Below are 21,904 nucleotides of genomic sequence, written 5' to 3' on the forward strand. Positions count from 1 at the left end.
AAGACATTTGATGGAATAGGGAGAACCCTGTTCCCTGGATCTCCCCCCAACAGTCAGACCACCTTAAAGGGGGTCCAGTGGACAATACAAAAGGGGAATGCAGCACTAGAGAAAAGTAAAAAATCTAAGTCATGTAAGAGAGGGAGAAAGAAATACATCAAGTTCTTCCTCATACCTTTCAGTCACTCCCAGGACCAACTACAACCCAGACATTTCCCAGGTGGGAAGGTGTACCCAAACTCCATGTGTCTCATGCTGCTAGCACTGTGGCTTTTCACACCCACCTGTCCCAGCTATTCCCATTTGTGCTCCCCCCCTTCATTCTTTCACATCCTTTAAACATCTTTTTTAAAGGCACACTACAAAGCGATTGCTATTGTTTCTTCAGCCAATAAGGAGAAATATCAAAACAATGCCATAAAGAGGTAGGTAGCAGCTTCAGGAGTCCTACTTCACAGAAGCAAACTCTGACCACGGAGTAACAGCAAGTTTCTCCTGTGGCATGTGTTAGTCACCTGCTGCTGGATAGTAAATCAGTACAAATTTAGCAGCAGAAAGCTAGAGTTTATTACCTGATCCTCTGTGAGTCTGGAGTTTGGGTATGACTCATCTGGGTTCTTAATGATACAAGAAACAGCTAATACGCATGCCTACACAGAGGCTTTCACACACCCGTCCCTTCAGTAGGCTGTCTGCCTGTTACAGGAATGCCCAACTGACTGCAAGTGTGTTTAATAAAGAAGTTTTGGTCAACATCAGATTACATTAAAGATCATAATGCAGCTGGAAAATTCCTATCGCATATTAACGCCACAGACATCACTCATATGTTTCTGGGGACACTGCTGTAGCAAGCCTACGGTGCTGGCAGTCATGGTTTACACATTTACTACATAATACTTTTTATCTATTTTAGGGAGTACTTGTACTTACATTGCTTAGTTTAATCTCATGTTGCTGTTTGTCACAGCCCTAGGAGCAACAAGCAATAGGCAGATAGACAGATTCTGTATCATCTAGCTTTGTGCAAATGATGATTAAATCACCTAATGAAGAACTTCTCGTTTAATGGCTATAACTGTAATTCTTTTTCACCATGTCTTTAGGGAACAGGTTACCAATTAAAATATCAGTAAAACCCTCTCTTTGGCCAGTGACTCAAAACATGATAATCTAACTCCATCACCAACTTTATGCCCCAACGAAGAATCCACTAACAAGAACTATGGTCACCTTTAAAGGGAAAACACATGTCACAACTAAGGACAGACATTCTATCTGCTGTCAGGGAGTCCCTTCAAAGAATGGGCCACGTGCTTCAAAGTAGATGCCAAGAGCTGGCAGTGGAGCTGGCCTTGGGGATGCCTGGTAGGCCTGTCCCTGGAATTCAAGGGCTGTTTCAGAGGCAACCAAATTTTAAAGGACACAGTAGTCCCAATGTACACAAATTCTAGTTGATTTGTTTTAGAAGAGCAGTAACACTGTTTTATAACCACTCTGAGACAGGGTCCTCTGGAATAAATGAACTCAAAATGCCATTGTGGAGGGCATTTACTCTCTGACTTTTAAAGGCAACACAGTTTGGGTAAAATTGATACTTCCCTGCTACTGGAAATTGAGGCAACCCTGTGGGGCACACTATGGCAAGATGAATCACAAACCATAAAGATGCCCAAACTGTGTAATTGTGCAACCCTCTCTGAGGAATTTATGCCAAGGAAATAATCCTGTTGGAGAACAGAAATACACTCAAAGATGTCCTCAGACATCTTATCTGTGCTGGAACAAACATTTAAATGCCAACTCAGCAGACTGCTGATACAAGGGATGGAACTTTCAACTCTAGGACACATCATACAACAGGAGCAAAAATTCTAAAGATTACTAATAAAGTGGAGAAAAAGAGTCTCACTGAGAAAAGAAAATGAAATTATACGAAATGCTTACATGTACTTACAAGCTGCAAGTATGAAAATTTTCTTATAATGATGAGATTATAAGACGTGTGTTTTCCACATCTATAAGAGTTAGTATGCTGTGCTCCCTTCCACAATGTCATACACTAAAACACTAGAACAGTACACAGATTAGCATGGCAGATTAGCATGGCACAAAGATGCTAAGGATGCCACACAAATTCGTGAAGTGTTTCATACGCAAAAAAAGTAAGTATATTGTCCTTATCATTAAAAGAAAACTCACACCTCCAAAAAACAAGTAAATAAACAGCAGTGCCAGAAAAGTATCTCAGAAGTCCAGGTGTCAAGAAAGTACTGTTCAGTTGGCACTTTCAGGTCTTACCTAGCTTGTTGCAAACCCCTCCCAAGAAGACGAAAGCAAAAGACTACTATCATTTTGCTCCTTCCTGCTTGCCGCATTCCCAATCAAACAAGACTGGCCAGCATTCTGAGACCACTGCAGGCCCTTGCAGGAATGCAGTTCTGGGAAGGTGCCCCTTGATAAACACACAGAGCTCAGGAAGCCAGAGAGGGAGGCACAGCCCTTGAGGTATGTCGCTAAAATAATGAAGGATGTCTGCCTGCACACCTACATTAACGTGCAGCCTGCATAAGCAAAGGCAGCCCAAAGATCACACAGTGCTAGCACCCAGCACTGCTGCACAGGAAAGCGAGTATAACAACAGCCCCACATGAAAACTCTCAGGAGGAAAGCTGCCCAAACCAGCACTTGGATAAATTGCTTAGTAACTTCAAGTTGGCCACTTCATCTGTTCAGCAGGGCTAAGGGCAGCCTCCTAGGGCTGTAGAGGAAATCAAATTAGACAACACATATGAAATGCTCAGCTGTGCTAAGTGCTCAATAAATACCAGCGATTACTACTGCCACATTAATACTTGAAGAAAGCACTTTGACGCTGTCCATCACTATAAGGGAAAGCTTCCAGCAATTGGTGTTTACAGCTCCACACAGAGGGAAGCACGACGCAAGCTAACTATGAGTCAATTCTTTTTCCCAATCCTTTTTGCATTGTAATGTATTTTTTTAAACATGGGGTCAAAACCTCCAAGGACCATTTTGCAACAACACCCCTGAGAACTGAAATCTTTAGTGGATGAGACTTTTTAAGTCATTGCCATTTTCCTGATAACTGCAGGTCATTACAAACTGCTAAGTCCCCCACCCACAACCCAACCCAGTTGCCATGACATTAAATAACCACACACCCCAAAACACAAATTTACATTAGCGTTTCTTTTAGCTCATAAACTGAATAGGTTTCCCCACTATGAAAACTTAAATAATTAATTAAAATTTATACAAACAATAATTAGGCCTTTATCCAACTTAAATAAGATTCTTTGAGATTTTCTTCTAGAGAACTGATTTTCTTTTCTTAGTGTAGAAAATCCTGTGCCATGATGCCCTCCTCCTGTGGCTGAATGGTGAGGCTTGGAGACTTATTCTTTGCAGTCCCCCAGATTTTAAGTGTTTTTCATTTTAGACAATTTAAAATTTTGAAACTATTAAGATAATGTAAAAACCGGCTTTGAGATATAGTCACCGATGGCCTCTTTATTGACACAGTGCACAGGAGGGCATAGTGGCAGGTCTAATAACTACCACAATGTCAATGGAAGGCTGAGAGTACACGGATGTCAACACACCTGCAGCCACTATGACATGTGAGGATAATCCCTGCCATTTCTTGGATTGTTCCACTATAGCCTCACAGCAGGAAAACAAATGTAAGTTAAAAGCCAGCAAAAATTGAAATATAAGTTTTTCTACCCCACGTCCATGGACTCCTTATGAAGCCCATCTACTCACAACCCTGCCTTAAGACATCTCTCAGAACTTTATACTAGATCAAGACCCTGGGCCACGTGATATAACAAATCCCTAGATTCCAGATGAGCCCCTTTCAAAACAGAGGGCACCCTGGTTGCTGGGAGTATGAGGAATGAAGGCTGACATGAGAACACACCAACTGCACAAGAGTCCCAGTCAGGACCAGGCTTTCTAGCTAGATGCTTGCCCAGGACGCACTGCCTGTTTCCTTGGACCAGGCCTCCCTCAGCTTGAGAGTTAGAGGGCATGGTCAGAGATCATCCGGTTCAACCCTACTCTCACATACAGAATCAGGCTTCCAGATGCCTAGTAGAAAAGGAAACCCAAAGCAGCCAGGTCCAGAAACACTGCCCTGAATGTTCTCCAGCCAACCAGATGTTCTCAGTCAAGTGAGTAGTCTACATAAAGCTATGGAAACTCACATTTACAACCTTTAACTGGTCAAAAGAAAGTTAGAAACAGGATGACTTTTCTTTAAAAAGTATCAGAGCTCACTAGGGTGTGGCAGCACAAGCCTGTAATCTTAGCTACTCAGGATGCAGACATCAGGAGGATCATAGTTCAAAGCCAGCCCAGGCAAAAAGCAGTGGAGACCCCCATGACAACTAGTGGCTAAGGTGTGGTAGCACGTGCCTCTCATCCCCAACTATGTGGGGAACCACAAATAGGATCACAGTCCAGCACAGCCTGGGCATAAAGTGAGACCCTATCTCAAATAAATAAATAAATATAAACAAATAACCAATGAAAATAGGCTGGGGGAGTGTCTCAAATGTTAGAGTGCCTGCCTCACAAGTGTGAGGCCCTGAGTTCAACTCCAGTATGAACAAAATATGCATTGGAAATCTAGGAGGGCACAGTGGCCCATGCCAGTAGCTCCAGCACTCAGGTGGCAAAGGCAGAAGGATCACAGGAGAAGTTTGATACCAGTCTGAGCAAAACAGCAACACCCTATCTCAAAGGAGTCTTGTGTATATGTGTGTGTGTGTGTGTATGCATACATATATATCAGAAATCTGCATATAAAATTAGAAGTCACAAACTATAACTTTAATAGCGCATGGAATGAAAAGGAAATAATATTTTAAAAAAAAAGGTCATATTTGTGCTCATTTTAAATAAGCCAAAGGCACTGCAGTGTAGTCATGCAAATGAATACAACTGAGTCTTTTTTTTTTTATTTGTGAAATCAATAACCTTTTATTTGGAAAGTTACTAAGATATACTTTTTTACACGTGGCAATTTATTTATTTTTTTTTCATTTTTCTTTTATTATTCATATGTGCATACAAGGCTTGGTTCATTTCTCTCTCCTGCCCCCACCCCCTCCCTTACCACACGCTCTGCTCCCTCCCTCTCCCCTGCCTCTCAATACCCAGCAGAAACTACTTTGCCCTTATTTCTAATTTTACAACTGAGTCTTTCTAACCTATGTAAACTCAGGGAGGGTGGAGGACTAAGTTGTTGCCCCTCCCCACTGACCTTCCACCCCCACCCTCAAATGATATCATAATTAGGGATAAGAAAATCAGCTACCAGCTTTAACCATGACCTATTATGACCCAAGGGAATGGTCAATCACTCACTCATCTCCCTCCCAACAAACATTCCCCTAGAATTTTAGGTCAGTTGGGCCCTAGAAGAAAAACGGGACCTTCAAGATCCTCCCCAAGCCAGCTTCTGAGCTTCTTGCAGCCCCTGGGCAGGGGACCTGACTCAGCAGACTGGGTAGGAATGGCTGTCAGAAAGGCTCTGCAGACTCTGGCCCATGTCTACAGATGGGAGATCTTGTGCCCAAAGTGCCAAGTCTCTGGGCACCGGGCTGGGACTGCTGTGCCAACCCTGTCATCACACAAGGCTTCCTCAGGCAGTACCTAAGATAAGGGCCACCCAGACCCCAAGCTGCATAGGCCACATCAGGCCTCTGCCCTCCCATACCAACCAGGAACTTTGCCCAGAACTGCATGGCTAGCTCAGAGCACAAGACACCAGATGCACGTGGAAACTGTGCAGGTTGCCAGAGGCTTCGCACTTGCTCCAACTTGAACACAATCCACATGGGGTCCTGGGTTTTTTCCTTCCCTTATAACAAAACCACTTTCAGACAAGCTGGACAACCAGGGCCTCCCTACCCAGGCTCCGTCCGGTCTTTCCACACTGGGGCTCCCAGCTGTCACACCAGTCTCTCCCTCTACTGCAACTGACACCATCAAACTGGGGATGCAGCTATTCAAAAGGCAAAGGAAGCCCTTGGGTCATACAAAGGGAAACACTCGGACTTGGGAGAACTGCCCAAGAGGAAGCTAAAACTGTGGGATGAGTAGTCAGAACAGAGGCCCTTGGAAGGGGAGCCAGGTCTCCATGCCACCTGCAGGAAAGACGTGTGTACAGCAAGGACAGGGAACCAAACCACCCAATAGCAAATGCTATTCACAGCTTCAGAGCGGAGGTTCTCAACTTTGAATACATACCAGAATCACCTGGGAAACTTGTTCAACAGAAGGATTCCAGACCTAATCACTGATGGTTCCAGGAGAACATGCCCTATGTGACTCTGGCAAACATGACCTCAGCTAGGCGATCATGGTGACAGTATGCACCCTTGATATGAAGAGAACTGAACTTTACTTCTGGGGTCACAACTGCAGTCTGATCATGGGAACAGTATGTAATGACTCTCAATTAAGAGAAGGTTTATAAAACATCTGGTCAGGGCTCCTTAAACTACCAAGGTCATCAAGTCTGAAATAAGGTCTCAGACAAAATTTGCTAAGGAGAAACGACTAAATGAATGGGATTCTTCATTAGCTAGAAACAACACAAATCCAAATAACGCATGGAGTTTAGTGACCAATTATGCACAGACATTGGTCACTGTTGCCAGTAACAAAGTTAGGGGAAAGGGCATGCTGTAGGTACCAGGGAACTCTGTGCACTACCTTTCCAACTGTTTGGTAAATCTAAAACGTATTCTAAAAGTAGAAGCTTATATAAAAACACATGTGCATCTATATAAAGGATATTATTAAAAAATATTCTAAATTAACACCCCAGTCCCTCCAAAAATAAAACCTAAGCTGAAAGTACACATATGCACAGAATACCATGGTCAACTTTCAACAATAACAAACTATTCTTTGGAAAAGTTAGTAACTTAAGAAAGAGAGGTGAGCCAGGCATGGAGGTGCACACCTGTTAATTCCAGCTACTGGGGAGGCAGAGGTAGAAGTATCAGGAATTGGAGGCTAACCAGGCAAAGTTAGTGAGGAGACCTAATCTCAAAATCAAAAACAAAAACAAAATACAAAACAGAAGGGTTGGAGGCGTGGCTAAGTGGTGGAGCACTAGCCTCTCATGCCCAAGGCCCTGAATTGGGATGCCCCAACACTGCAATAAATAAATAAACAGACAAAGGGGGAGGATGAAAGAGAAGGGAAAGGAAAAGGAAAAAAAGGAAGATAAATACACCTGCTGTTTAGCTTACATGATGAGGTTACATGGTTGAAGACTGATCAATGTTTTGCTGTTCTTTAAACAGAGAATATTTTATAGTATTTAAATATGTAAAATGATAAAAAAAAGACTTTCTGAATGTGTAAATAGGGGGAAAAGTGGCTCCCTTTAATAAGACTGAACAAGGACTTATTTAACATACATCAAGTTTTTTCCTGAAGCCCAAACAACCAGGAATCGAAGTATTTATTCTGTCTTTGAAATTGGATCACAGATCAGACACAGTGCCTCATGTCTACAATCCCAGCTACTCTGGAGGCAGAGACTGGGAGGATCATGGTTTGAGGACAGACAGCTAAAAAAGTGAGTGAAACCACATCTCAACAAACAAGCCAGACTTGGTGGGGCAATGGTGTGCAAGTCTGTACTCTAAAGTACCCAGGGGACCATAGTCAGGAGGATCTCAGTCTGCCAACTGTCCTGGGCAAAAACATGAGAACCAATCTGAAGAATAACTAAAGCAAAAAAAGGTTGGGGGAGTGGCCCAAGTGGTAGTGACCCAGCCTAGCAAGTGCAAGGCCCTGAGTTCCAACCCCAGTAATGCCATCCCCCCAAAAAAAGTCCATCAGAAAAGCTCATATCTGAAATTAAACTTGTGTTATTCTCAAATTAATGACAAATACTACAACTTAATTATGGTATTTCATATAGTCTATCATTAATTAGCTATAGTATTTCACAAAAACCATTTTACACTAATCCACGTTACCAAAAGCTAAAGGAAACACAGACTGGGTTGGAGTGATTTAGAGAAGGAATCACTAATTATGATTCTATTTGTTTTCAAAGCTAGCACAAATTTATTTTTACATGTGAAACAGAGATGAAATGTGTCCACCTTTGGAAGATATTTTTGTAATGTCTTACCATCAAAACAGCCCCGCAATCCGGGTGCTGAACCTGCCACAGTTGCAATCTGAAACACTGCATTTAAAACTATAAAAAAGGCATGCCTGAGACCCTGGGTTCAACCAGATACACACACATCTAACAGAGTGAGAAATGGCTTAAAATTCCAAGGAAGCCCTCCAAATTATACCACCGGGAAGATACAAAACAAACTTGTAAAATGCCTGGACAGTACTGATTTGCAATACTCATCAGTAATTTGACTAAATAAACCTCTAGATTAAAATGTGAAAGCATAATGCATTTATACCATTCTCAATAAAAAAAGGAAATAAGCAAATTCACTGAGACCAGATGCCAGCATTCCACTAAAAGCAGAAGTAGTTTTACTAACCTAAGGTCTCGGCTACATAGTCAACATGAAGGTAAAGTACAGACTGGTTGACCCAAAAATCAAGTGTTCATTGTACACAAAAATGGTCTGACCCTCATCCAGGCTTGGAACAGCAACAACAATGAAAGAACGAAGGTGTTTGCCCAATAGACTGGCAGAAGGTAACATCTTTGCCCAGTGACAACTCTAGTCTACCTTGTATGGGGAAGACTTTCTGAAGAACTTGCAGAAAACATTATGCTTCTCCAAAACACTTGAAATAAATTCTACCTCATAGGGGGTGGGGGAAAGGATACACAACACACTTCCCATGGTGTCTTCCCCCACACAAAGGTAAGGAACAGTCATTTTAAATACTTGTTAGTTAGGAGTAGGGTTCATTTCAGACTTGGAAAAATGTCCACATTGGTTTATAGGTACCCTGAGGGCAGGCCTATGTCTGGTTCCTGGATGTTTTCCCATAGCCCCTGGCACACAGCTGGTATCTATAAGCATTAGACTATGAACACAATTTAGTTAAAACTCAATCCTGACAGCAGTCCAATCTACATGTGGTATCAGGATAAACAATATGCAGCACTGTCTAGTCACACTCATCCTCTTCCAGCCCCAAATACGTTCAGAAAAATGGAACAACACACATCTGCCACTTAAGTCAATCTTTCAATGCTGCTATGAAGGAAAACAAAAAACAAACCATCTTTAGTAATCAAGAGATTGTACCACACCAGTTTGAAAAGAAGGAAAGGCCCTACAGAATGTTAGCAACACCAGCCAACCCTTGTTTCATAAAAAACACAACAGGTGTCCAGAAGATAAAAATGAGTTGTACAACTTTAGACAAATCAGTAACAGAGGAGGAGACTCCACCTCTACTCAGAAGAATCAATACATTTGGAAGTTCCAATTTAAAAGTGCTGTTAATCAAGTTCAAATTAATACAATTTAATCCAGCTCCCATGAAAAATCAAGAAGTCACTGCCTTAAGGCAACCTTTTTTTGAAAGGAGAAAAGACTGCAATTAAGTCAATCCAAAGCCATATAGAGTGCAGGGTCTGTAGCTTTAGTTTTGGGGCACCCCCTAGCCCACCCACATCCCAGCCTAGGCCCACTGCTGAGGTTTCCCCACAACTATTCACAATTGGGACCCCTCTGGGCCAGTTCACCCCCCCACCCCCTCCCGCCAAAACAATTGATTCACAACACTGGCCTCCCTCCACCCACCTGGAGGAATCAAATGATACAAAGCCAGCACAAGTAAAAAACATGCATACATTGTTTTGTAGCACATAACTTCAGAATTTCCAATCTATCCAAAAAGTTACTATTCATTTTTCACAGGCTTTTCTCAGTCCACATGAGATAACAGTGATTGAAGAAAAGACGATTGTACTTTGAAAGATCTCAGGAAGTCCAAACATTTACAAAGTGCTGGTTTTGTGTTTATCCTCGCAACAGAACAGGAAGAGAGATGGTAAGAAACAACAAAGTCAAAAGAAAGAACACTAGGACAGGAAATGATTTACACAAAACAGATTTTGATAAAGCCAAGGAAACTTCAATTGGCAGGTCACCACATTTCTAGGCTTTTCCTACTTCATCAAGTAAAAGCCTAATTATTAAGGAAAAAAACAAAATTCAGACAGCAGCATACTCTAGGCTAGCTAATAGATAGCTCTGTAGATGTTTCCAGTCAGCAACTAATAGCCAAATTAGAAATTCCCCTTTCCTTTTCCTTAGTAAGGTCTAATTTGTGTTATTTTTGTTCTCTCCCCTGAAGAGCATAAGAACCACACAAAGAAGGAAACAAAACATTGAAAAGCTAATGTATGTAACTGACTCAAAACTGATCAGGCTGAACCCAAAATCTATCAATTTTACTGATAACAACATTTTTTCTAGAGACAATCACCAATGCAAGAATTCTGAGCTAAAAAAAAAAAAAGTATTTGATTAGACCAAACTCTGCAAACCCATTGCTTATTAAGACGGGCTGATGAAGGTCCCTCCGACATTCCCAGTGTCTAAAGCTAATGTGCTTTAATCACTTCTCTTGATACCTGGGTATCCAGATGTTACCTGCAAAAATCAACATCTCCTATGTGTATGGTACAAAAATGCTGAGTTAAAAATAAAAAGGCAGCATGTGCCATACTTTAACATTACAAAGAAGATCCAATTAAGTCAATTTCACTGAAGAAGCTTCTTTACATATTTAACTACACAGGTGTACAAATGGTGTTTAGATCTCTATTTTACACTCTGTTGATTAAAACAGAAAAATGAAATTGATCTCCAAAAGGCAACTGTGTGAAAGAACACACTTCACTGACTTAAACACTTAAGTAGCACAGCAGCATTTCCTTCTCCCAAGGCTGCTTGAATACTGACATTGAATCAGTTAATTCTGAGTCATGGGGGCTGTCCTGCTCACCACAGGATATTCAGTACATCCCTGGTCTGTACCCACTAAATGCCAGTAGCACTTAAAAATGTTCCAGACTTTGCCAAATGTCCACATGAGCAAAACAGCTCCAGTCGAAAACCAGAATTTTATCTACATGGGTGGAAGGTACTCAAGCCTCAATCAAGCATTTCAAAATATTAACTTTGAAAAAAGTATTTGTGGATTTGCAAAAGTGAATTGTTTCTATTTCTGATCCTAATCTAGTAGCCAATCAGATCCAAAAATGAATGGGAAGCTGCACGAATGAATGTCCAGTGTGCTGAAAACACATTTCCTTTCTTAGACATGCAACTCTGAACCACCAGAGACATTCATTAAAAGAGGATCTACCTCTACAGAGGTTGGATTCAGAGTTTCTACCCAGGATGGCCAAACACACTAGGAACACAGCACAATCAAGTGTAACAGGCAATATCACTAGACACCTGATCAATGGTAGCCAATCAAATAAGCTTCAGTTCTTCCCATATAAGCTTCAAAATAAACATTACAACAGCAGAGTGTCACATACCCTCCTTTCTTTTTTAGATGATAAAGTCAGTGTTTCTTCAGCTGCTTCTGGGTCTTGTCCCCTGAACCCTATAGACCATGAAGCAAGGACTGAAGTAAAATAAAAAAAGAGCCCTTCATTTGAAGGGAGGGAAATCTTCTAACACCAAACTGGGTAGGGTCTAAGACAGTAACTGAAATGTGTAAAGGAAAAGCCATGCATGTTAGTAAAGAGGCCAGACCAAAATCAGACCAACTTTAAGGTAAATGGCTAGAACGAGACTACAATGAGATACACATAATTGTGGAAGAGTGAAGGGAAGAAACAAAAGCACGAAAAGAGCTGGGTGCCTGTAATCCTAGCTACTCAGGAGGCAGAGATCAGGAGGATCCTGGTTTGAAGCCAGCCCAGGCAAATAGTTGCCAGACCCTATCTCAAAAATAACCAACATGAAACAGCTGGTGGAGTGGCTCAAGCGCTAAGAGCACCTACCTACAGCAAGCTTCAGGCCCTGAGTTCAAGCCCCAGTACTGCAAAAAAAAAAAAAATTCCAAAAAAACAAAAGCACAGAAACAATGGAAAGACGAATCAGGCTTTCTTTAATCTCTTGCTAGATTCTATTCATTATTTACCCTTATCAAATTTCTGGAAACAATTTCTAAAATAACTTCCTGAATTCCTTGTTATTTCCTGGTTTAAAAAAACTCAAGGAACTTGTGGCTTTTGTGGCAATGTCTCCAAGCTGGCTTCCACACTCAGAGCAGTGAGAAAGCACAGCTTATCACCACTTCTAACCAACCCTCTCATACACCCGCATAGATGTGAAAACAGGGGTATAAGCTTTTTAAATGATTGTCCTTAAAATGGACATGGCTGGTGAAAAGGAAAGAAAATGCAAATGCTCTTGTCTTTCATAGCCAGCCTCCTAAGTGACATAATTAAAATATTTGTAGGCTGGCAGATATCCTTACATATTCAGCCAAAATCCATACATTATTAAACCAAGGCACGACCTTGGAAAGAAATCAATGGCTCAAGTATGATATATTTGATATATTGTAAGAATTTTTGTAAATGTACCCCCACCCAGCACAATTTAAAAATAGATTAAAAAAAGAAAGAAGGAAATCAATGGAGACCTCAGCAACCTCTGTTCTCTAAGAAGGCCCCAGGAATCTTTGTAGGCATTTCCTTGTGACCCTGCTACCTTCTAACTTATTTCTCACTGGCTGGCTGCACCCACAGTGACTGCAGGAATTACTAAGCCTAAATGAATCTTTGCTGTTACTCATCCTGGAATGTGCCATTGCTAGAGCTGGCCCCACAAGTCGCAATACAACTACAAATCTAACCCTGGCAATGGGAAGAACCTGTCCACTTTGTAGCCCATCCAACCCCTATGCAAGAAGGTAGCATCTCCCAACACAGGCCCATCTGCTCAGGAAGAAGCTGCCCAGCAGGGGTCCTCAAAACCCAGAAGGATAAGTTTAGAATGGCCTTGCACATATAAAACTGATTTGGAATGGCAGCCAATGTCACAGTTCCCATAGTAGCAGCTGCTTCCAAGAATCCAAATTGAGATGTGATGTGGACCTTCACTACCTGAGAAGTAGATGTGAAAGCCCTCGTGGAATTCTTAAGACCTTCACAGATGTCCCATCTCTAAGATGAAACTATATATATATATATATACACACACAAACAAACAAATATTCCAAAATCCAGAAAGACCCCAAATCTGAAACACTTCTGGTTCCACGCATTTTACAGCAGGGATACTCCACCCGCACAACAGAAAAGCCTTCCACCCACCCTGTAATACTGCAAGTCCTTTCAGCAACAGTTCTCAAAGTCTGGTGCCTGTTCCAACACAGACCACCTGAAAATAGAAAATTTCCAGGCTTCACCCCAGACCTCTGCAAGATGCCCAGGCAAGGCCATCATTCCAGGCAATGCTGAGGCTCACTGAGTTTCGGAGTCAATCTGAGGACAATGAGGGGTGGCCAGGAGAGAGCAGCCAGGCCAACATGACCCATCTCAGCTACCTGCATAGCCACCTAAGCAGTTATTATTCATTACATCCTTCCAAAGTCCAGGGCCTCCTCTACAATGTGGCTGATAAGAAGTTCCTAGAGTGAACCTATATCCAAGTTCCACTCCCGACCCATGACTTTTCCATCAGTGTTGCTCAAACCTTAGACCATCATAAAAGTTTACGGTTATGCTTTATGCATTTTCAGGTACCTTGGAGGATGAGGTAGTGAGACTGTGAATTCCAGATCAGCCATTTATTAGCCATGGGGCCTAAGGCCAGGCAACCCACAGTTCTCTCACAAGGAAAACAACAGAAAGTGTCTTACTCAGTTCTGGTGAGGATTCAATAACTTATTTGGAGTAAAATGCTTGGTTCAGTAATTAAAATGTCTGATGTGTGGTATGCATGTGTCTATAAAGCTAACGACCACTAAAAAGATATGATTCTAGATTCTGTACTTAAGGATTAAATATAAAATGTGTGTCAGAAATATGCTGAAGACTAGTTCCAAAAAAAGTTATTTTACATCAGCAATTTAACTTCTAGAATTCAAAACACATTTGGAAATATTTATAAAATGCACAAGGTAATTTGATTATTTGCATTCACTTTTAACCAGATCTAATTTTAGTGTTCTAAAACTAATTATATGAAATATTACACTATTCCTAATAACTGTATAGGTTATACCTTTCCTAATAAAGCACAATCTAATTACCACTGTTATTACTCAAAATTATTTGTACTATGGCTTTTTTAGCTATCTCAATTTTGAAAATGTAGAATGAAGCTTAAATTATGAAAACTGCATAGGTCTGCACTCTCCAACATAGCAGCCTCCAGCCCCGTGTGGCAACAAACTTCTTAAGATGTAGCAAGAGAGCTCTCAGACGTGCTATAAGTGTATGATACAGGTTGGACATTGAAGACCTCACACACACACAAAAACGAATGTGCACTATCTTATTATGTTTTAGACTGATTCTATGCAGAAACGACAGTATTTTAGACATATTAGGTAAAGGAAAATATGTTAATATTATGTTTCTTTTTACATTTTTAATGTGGCTATAAGAACATTTAAAATTACATCTGGAAGCCAAGTACAGAGGCACACTCCTGTAATTCTAAGCACTCAGGAACTGAGGCAGGAGGATCTGGAATTGGAGGTCATCCTGAGCTACATAGGGAGACTCTGTCTCAATAAGATGATGAATCAATTTAATTAAACCTGGGGACCACATTTGGGGCTCCTTGCATGGCATTTCAATGGACAGCACTGCCCCTGCCAAAGATGGCTTCAAGTGGCATTTGCAGAGAGAAACCCCACAGAAAGGGCACACCCCATTTTCTGCAGGCAATCTACCCTCCTCCCATGAAAGCCTGACTCATACTGAGTTTTATACAAAGTGATAGTTGTGAGCCAGGAGACTGTTACAGGGATTTCCCTGCACCAGCCTCAATGCACAGCCTTTAAAAGCAAACTGACTGCAATGTTGTTGTTTTGCTATCATAGCCGGCAAACTGCTGCTCAGTATGTGACACAGATAACCTGGTGGCTGGGGGTGGGAGGTGGGGAGGAGTTATTAGGAGGTATTCTGGGAGGGGGTAGGGTCTGCAGGCCCACATCTACCAAGCTGGGGACCATGGAGAGCCACCAAGAGCAAGTGGTGACCAGGCCTTAATGTTAACGTGTGATGAGCAAATGGATCAGCAGGAGTGGTTTGGTCAGGAAGAGGTTTTGATGTCCAAATGAAAGTGAAAAAGAAAAGTCAGATGTAAGAAATCTTTGAGGCACAATCACCAGAGGTTGATAACAGGATTTGGGAGGTAAGGGGGAACTCAAGGGTGAATGAGCTCATCAAGATGAGGAAAACAAACAAGAAGACAGGCAGCCCAGGAGATGGTACAGAGTTTTAGAAATGACGAGTGAGATATTGGTTGATTCATGCCAATAACAGGAGGGAGGAAGAAGAGAGGATGGGTGCACAGACATACTAGAGTTCAAGAGTGGAACCCCTCTTAGGCTTCATATATCAACCCCAAAAACTCAAACTGGCCTAGGTCAGAAACATGCACACAGGACTCAGGGTGCACCTCACAAACCCCATCACACGTACCCAAGGAAGGGCAATCACTCATGGGAGGCTTTGTCACAGGAGTAGACACCCAGACCAGGCAGCCTCTCCACCCAGGCCCTACCTCTCCACTTTACTCTTCATTCAGGGGCCAAGAAACGTTTTCCTTCCAACACAAAACCCAGTATGTCTCTGATGTTTCTGGCTTTTTTTCATGGTCCTCATAAAGAAAAACAAACAACAAACTACACTAATGCCCCCAGCTGAGCCCACATGTTAAAGGGAAGGAGCTGTGAATGGACTAAGTCAAGACTTCTTGTCTTCAATCATTCTGCTTAAAACATGACCAGCCTCTGGAAGGCCAGTGCCAAGGCTTCTTGCCTATTATGGGGTTCTCTGACTAAGGCTTAATTAGCTGACAGTCCCTGCTTATTTCTAACTACTCTGGAACCATCCCTGGCAGGTATCCCTGGATAAACACAGATTCCAGATCTGGGGTGGTGGAAGGAATGGCACATCCTAAAATCAGCCCTGTTTGAGAACACAGAGCTACACACTATTAGAGACTTAACTGTTTCTCCCAATATTCCTATACTGAAGTCCCAGCCACCAGGTGATAAGTAGTGTGGAGGATTGGCTCCAGGTCCCCTAGAGTACCGAACTCCTCAGATGCTCAAATCCTTTATATAAAATGACATACTATTTGCATATCACCTATGCACATCCTTCTGAACTCTAAAATCATCTCTAGATTACTTCCAGTATCTACTACAATGTAAATTCTAAGTAGACAGTTGTTATGTTGCATTGTTAGGGAACAATCACCCGCAATAAGCCTGTACATATTCAGTACAGGCATAATTCTTTTCCAAATATTTTTGAATCCTAAGATTCAGAACCAACAGATACAAAGGGTCAACTGCCTTGGAGACAGGACATTTAAGAAGGGAATAATGTTAAATGAGGTCCTAACAGCAGGGCCCTGATCCAATAACACTGAGTTCCTTCTAAGAGGAGGAAGAGGCACCAGAGACCTCTCTCCCCGTATGTGCACAGAAGACCACATAAGGAAGGACAAGCACAAAGACGAGCCAGGAAAAGAGCCCTCACCAGACACCAACCCTACCAGACCTTGATCTTGGACTTCCAACCTCCAGAACTGACAAGATAAATTCTGTTGCTTCAGCCTCCTAGGCTGTGGGATTCTCTTCTGAAGTCAGGGCAGACTAATACACATACTAAACAGGAATAAACACTCCTCGGTGTGAGGAGGCTTTCCAGGGTAACTCTGGCTCATAACAGTGACACAAGGACACTGAAATTGCTCCTGTCTGCTTCCCTGGAATGGCTCATCTTTCAAGAGTCAACTCCCATACAGGATCTGCTCCCAACAACATATGCACACATCTGTACATTGGCAAGGCACCCATCCAAGGGAAGAACACTATTCATACAGTGCCTCAGAAGAAAATGCCCCTATCTGGTAGGTTCTGCTTAGCAGTGACAGGGCTGAAAGAAAGGACTTAACCTTGAGTTCAAGTTCTATAGTGCTGGCTCTATCTCTGAGCCCCACTCTCCTCACACAGAAATAGGAACCAGAGCCAATTTCTGCCATGTTATTGAAAAAAATTAAATATGATGGCCTATGTGGGTAGTGCTTTGTAAACTCTACAACTATTAGTATCTATTATTTTTATCTCATTATGGCATCTTAGGCCTTCATGAACAATCAGCTAGCAAAAGCATCCTCTTTTCCAGAAGCAATTACAATACACAATGGGTTTCCTTTATTCAAAAGCCTTAGGCCAGATGTGTTTCAAGTTTGGGATTTTTTTTTTTAGATCTTGGAATATGTGTGCCTTCATAGTGAGATATGTACGTATCATCTGAAATGGAAACTCTGGGCAAAGCACTGTTTATTTTACTAGTAAGTTATTTACTATCAACCCTCTTCTTTCAACAGTTTGCATTTGTAACACTTTTAAGAAGACCCAAGTATAAACAAGAAATTCATTTGTTTCATATGTACCTACATACATAGCCTGAAGATAAGTTTATATGGTATTTTTTGTGCACCCTCATCTGACTGCAACCTGTCACATGAGGTCAGGGGTGGAATATTTCACTTGTGGTATCATGTCAGTGCTCAGACAACTTTGGATTCAAGAGCATTTCAGATTTTCAGGTTAGGGCTCCTTGACCTGTACTTGAAGCTTCTCTTAGTAGAAAGAAGTGGGTGACCTTAAATAAATAACTTCTCAACAGTATAACCAATTCTTTGCCCAGTTTCCAGCTGGGGCTGACACAGACAGATTCATCTACTGGAAACCAAATGTTCAGGCAGCTACCAGAAGCTTATGTAGTTGGGTTTGGTTGGTTTGTTAGAGGTTAATATGCAGGTACACAAAAAAAGATTACATAAAATTACCTTCAGGCTATGGGTATGGGGTGTACCAGAAACATAAATGAATTTTGTGGTTCTGTTTTGCTTTTAAGTTCAGTTTTTTTTCAAATTTCAATAATTTTATTTCATAACATGCTGAGTTTATTACCATATAAGACATCAGTAGAATACACAGAATCAGTACAATACACCAGAAGAATACACAAAATATAGAGAGAAGACCTTGCCAGGGTTGAGACAACAATGTCTATTTCCTCTCCCAGAATTCTCTAGCAGCAGTAAGAGTTAATGCTTTCAGTTCAGTTCCTATGTATACAGACACAAGCAAGTTACTTGCTAAAAACCAAAGACTGAAGAGGAAGAAACTGTCTAGACCATCAGGCTTGTGTAGAACTGCATCAGATGTGTGAGATCTTTCAACAGAAGTCTTTATCAACATTCTACTTATACTCACTACATCAAATAGTAACCTTCCAGGCTTCCAGAGGGAAGGGGACACACACACACCCACACACATATATGTATAATGGTATAATGGTCACAAAATATACACTGGTAAATCCACCCAAAAGTGTGCAAACAAAAAGTGGGTAGGAAGAAGGGAAGCTTTTATTCTCAGAGAAATATTCAAATAATATGCAGCTCAGCGATAAATTAAAAAGGTTGTAATGCATTAGAAAGGAAGGAGTTAAATTACATCCATGATCCAATGGATCATGATAGTACATACCAGTACATAGATAGTTCCATACCAGTACAAAATAGGAAGGAAGCCCCAATGGTACAGAAAGAACACTGCCAAGCTACCCTTAAGAAAAATGTAGTAGAGGTCTTATGTGCTTTAGCATGTAAGTACAACCATTCCTAAATAACACCAGTGAGTGACATAAAGAAGTACTTGAAGGCTAATGTAAGATAAGGCACTTTGTTTTTAATTCTCTCAGTCTCTTTGGGATTGCTCAAGCTCTGGGGGTCCTTGGGAAATCTGAAGTTGTACTGGGCCAAGCTCATACCCAGGAAGACATCAGAGTGCCACGGTCCTCAGCAGACTCCTCCCTGCACTTGGCCCACTTGAGTATGTGCATTCAGACTTCTCAGCAAACTTCCCACAGCAGGACAAGTGGGGACAACCTGGGTGGCCTTTGTGTCCATGGCCACAGCCTAAGTACCCACCTGGCATGGTGCCTCCACAGGCACAGTGCGCAGTTTTCTGGCCTCCACTAGAGCAGAAGGTGCAGCAGTGAAACATGCCTTGATGTGGGCGGTGTTTTTTCCTCACAGTCACGTTGAATGGTGAGCCTTGCAGGTGCTGTTCTTTGATGCAGACCCACACAGTGTAGACCCCAGGTTCCTTGGGAGTATAGGACACATAGTATGTCCCATCCTTGTTGTCCTGGACCACTGTTCTGACTGGACTGTCTTTCTTGTCTTTAGGGACAACTGCGACATGTATGTTGTCCCCACCCTTGCCCATGCTCTCTCCTGCAGCATCCTTACAAAGCAGCTCCCGAGCTCTGTGGAGATCTTCTCCTTGAAGCACACATTTGGCTGGATCGACCTCTTTGGTATTAATAGCTCCATAGACTTTACAGCCATGACACTGGCCTGCTTTCTCTTGAGGAGAGAAGCATATCTTATCATTTACTCCTGGGCGGGCACTATATTCAACTTTGTTCAGCTTCCTGAGTCATTCTACTACCACCCCTGGTGATGAGGATCTCTAAGTCTGAGCCGCTGGTCAACAAGTGTTCGGTGAACTCCACTCCAGTCCACATGTCTGCCAGCAGCTGTTCCAGTTGTGCTTTCTGCAGCTGCAGGGAGTTTTCCTTCTGGACCCAGATGTCTTCCAGCTGCTGCAGCAGCTTGTCCCGGTGCTCCTCGATAGCTTTGATGTAGCCCTCAGAGAATGCTCGGACATCGGCTGCTACAGTCTTCACTCGCTCCTGGAGGGCACTGTTCATGCTTTTGATCTGAGCCAGGGCTTCCTCCAGGGCCTCCACATGGGGCTGGGTGCCTTTGAGGAGCTCCCACACAGAGTCTCCATGCTTGTGGATGACATTGCTGGTGAAGTTGTAGGGGTGCTCCCGATGCTCACCCACCACACAATCCCGGCACACAGGGCGGTCACAGAGCTCACAGAACAACTGCAGCTCTTCTGCAGGGTGAGCAAGACATAAGATGGGCCTTCCAACCCTGCTGTAACCTTTCAGATCATTTAGGTCCACCATAACGTGGTAAGTTGTTTTCTTCTGCTGCCTATGAGCCTGGCAGCAGAAGTGGCAGAGATTGGCTTTGCAGGTCTGACACCTCTTCTCCACTTCCCTGTCGCTGCACAGATCACATACCAGGCCCTGGCCTTCCCCACGCAGACTTTCCAGCATCACATCATTCATGGCCAGGTGGTCCATGGTTAAAGCCGTCACTCCACCCACGGGCAAGTCCACCTGAGCATCACATACTGGACACAGGATGCTAATCTGTGGCTGCAGACTGTGAGGCTTGAGTTCCTGGAATATTGACCCCTCAGAGCTTGTGTCAGAGTCTCCCCCTAGTATGTCCACAACAGAGAAGGGCTCCAGCTTCTCCAGACACGTGGTGCACACCGTGTGCAAACAAGGCAAGAGCCTGGGGGCTTTGAAAAGCCCCATGCACAAAGGGCAGTGGGTCTTACCTGAGTTCCCAAACGCAGTCCCACTGGAGAGTTTGTGCACAAAGCCCAGAAGTGGCTTCCTGTTTTCTGACATATTTCCTATGTCTATGGTCAGTATCAGAAAAGGAACTGGACAGTTCTATACTGTAGAAGCTGGTTAAACCCACCCAGAGACAAAGACTCCAGAACTTGAACAGAGACCATGAGGACTCTCTTGATAAATAAAAGGGCAAACGGGAAGAGGGTGCCTCACAACCATCCACAGATCCTGAGCAGTAGCAGGGCCCCCTCCTTTCCATGGCATCCCATACCAGACACGCTCACGCCCCTCTCAGTTCCCCAAGTCCTCCTTCCCTTATGCTTCAAATCTAGGTCTTCAGCTAGTTCTAAATTCTTGATCCCCGCATTTCATGACCTCCCTGGCCAACCCCCTCCCGCCCCACTGGTCCCGCCCCCAACATGTGACAAGTATCCCCTTCGCCCAGGCACAGTGAGGTAGGGGATCCTCCTGCTCCTATCTGCGGAGGGTGTTGCGGCTGGCCAAGGTGCTGCGAGCCCTAGCCGGCTCCTCAGTGGCCACCACCCTCCGGCCTAAGTTCAGTTTTAAGGATTACAAAAGATTCACTTAACAGAGAGTTTACTAAATAGTCCACAGACCAAATTCTCCCATTGTCTGGACATCCTGGGGACCAGGCTATCCATGGTATGTAAGAGGTTCTCAGCAGAGGTGCAAGGATTCTGGACATCTCTTATTTCTACCACCTCCATGGGAACCCAGCACCCCTATACCCCAAGCCCAGCACTCAGTATTCATATATTCAGGAAGCATATTGCACAAAAACTGTGATAAGTTGTTGTAAACGGCAACACCTTTCAGCCCTCAGGCAGCTGGAGACTTAGCAAGGAAAAGATGAAGTCAAACAAACCATAGGGAAGAATGTCACAAATGCCAAATGAAAGACACAAAGAAAGTACTGTGGAGATTCAAGGACAAAGCCATCACCTCTTCTCAAGAAGATTAAAGATGTTGGTTAAGATGTTAAAAAGAAATGGCCACCAGGAAGGTTGAGAACTTGAGACACCCAGGGGTTGAGCAAAAGAGCCAAGAGGTAACACAAAGGCTAGTCAGGGACAGGGGCACCACTATAATCCCATCATGACACTGCCATGTCAATCAAAAGAACTTTTTCATTCCCACTGCCAGGAGGACTGC

At 42.8% G+C, this 21,904-nt stretch overlaps 1 long non-coding RNA gene and 1 pseudogene across 2 annotated transcripts in view; both read right to left on the reverse strand.

Annotated features, from left to right (window-relative positions):
• LOC141415069 (uncharacterized) overlaps positions 1-21,904 on the reverse strand; it is an 80,904-nt gene that overhangs the window by 55,590 nt on the left and 3,410 nt on the right. The window lies entirely within an intron of this gene.
• LOC109679363 (E3 ubiquitin-protein ligase TRIM45 pseudogene) lies at positions 18,238-20,849 on the reverse strand (annotated as a pseudogene).

This window comes from Castor canadensis, chromosome 12 (genome assembly GCF_047511655.1).
Source record: "Castor canadensis chromosome 12, mCasCan1.hap1v2, whole genome shotgun sequence".
In the NCBI taxonomy this organism is placed as follows: Eukaryota; Metazoa; Chordata; class Mammalia; order Rodentia; family Castoridae; genus Castor; species Castor canadensis.